The sequence below is a fragment of the Vigna unguiculata genome, chromosome 7 (assembly GCF_037176805.1).
Source record: "Vigna unguiculata cultivar grain cowpea cultivar isolate G323 ecotype 2 chromosome 7, ASM3717680v1, whole genome shotgun sequence".
NCBI lineage: Eukaryota > Viridiplantae > Streptophyta > Magnoliopsida > Fabales > Fabaceae > Vigna > Vigna unguiculata.
This window is the reverse complement of record NC_140798.1, coordinates 32194310-32195018: the sequence shown is the minus strand read 5'-3', so window position 1 is coordinate 32195018 and position 709 is coordinate 32194310. Positions and strand designations below refer to the sequence as shown.

The following is a 709-nucleotide window of genomic DNA, read 5'->3' as shown; positions in this document are numbered from 1 at the left end:
CTTTTAAAATTGTAATAAATTAATTAAGGTATGACAATTTATGGCACATGAGTTTTAATTGTTTTCCAATTTAATACAACAATGCAGTAATTGTAAACACAAAAAGGTTCCAGACAAAAGTTCCCAGAATTTGAAATCAAATGTAGAATAAGTCATTATAAAACCCAGTTAGCAGGAGAAAAATAATGCATAAACTAATTTAATTTTCTTAATAGGTTTGTCCCCAACCATGGCTAGGAAGAAGTTGAAACTTGCATTTATCTCTGATGAGATGACGAGGAAAAGTACATACAAGAGAAGGAAAAAGGGTATGATGAAGAAAGTGAATGAACTTGCCACCCTCTGCGGGATCTCAGTTTGTGCTATAATTTGTAATCCTTTGGATTCTGAGACAGAAGTTTGGCCAAATCCAGAAGTAGCGAACAAGGTGATGGAGAGGTTTAAGAATGCTTGTGTGGTGAACAAAAGCAGGAATGTGAACCACGAAAGCTTCATGATGCAAAGGATCGTCAAAGCCCAAAATGAATTGAAGATGCAACGTCAAGACAACTATGAGAAGGAGATGACCTTGTCCATGTTTCAGTTCATGCTAGGTCAAAACCTGCCAAATATTACCGTTCAAGAAATCAAAGAAATCCACAAAATTATTGACAAAAATATAAGAGAGATTGAGAATAAGTTGGCTGCACTCAACTCTCAGTCTTTTTGA

General features: G+C 35.3%; 1 pseudogene; it reads left to right on the top strand.

Annotated features, from left to right (window-relative positions):
• Positions 1-229: 229 nt before the first annotated feature.
• On the top strand, positions 230-709 carry LOC114191325 (agamous-like MADS-box protein AGL80 pseudogene; annotated as a pseudogene).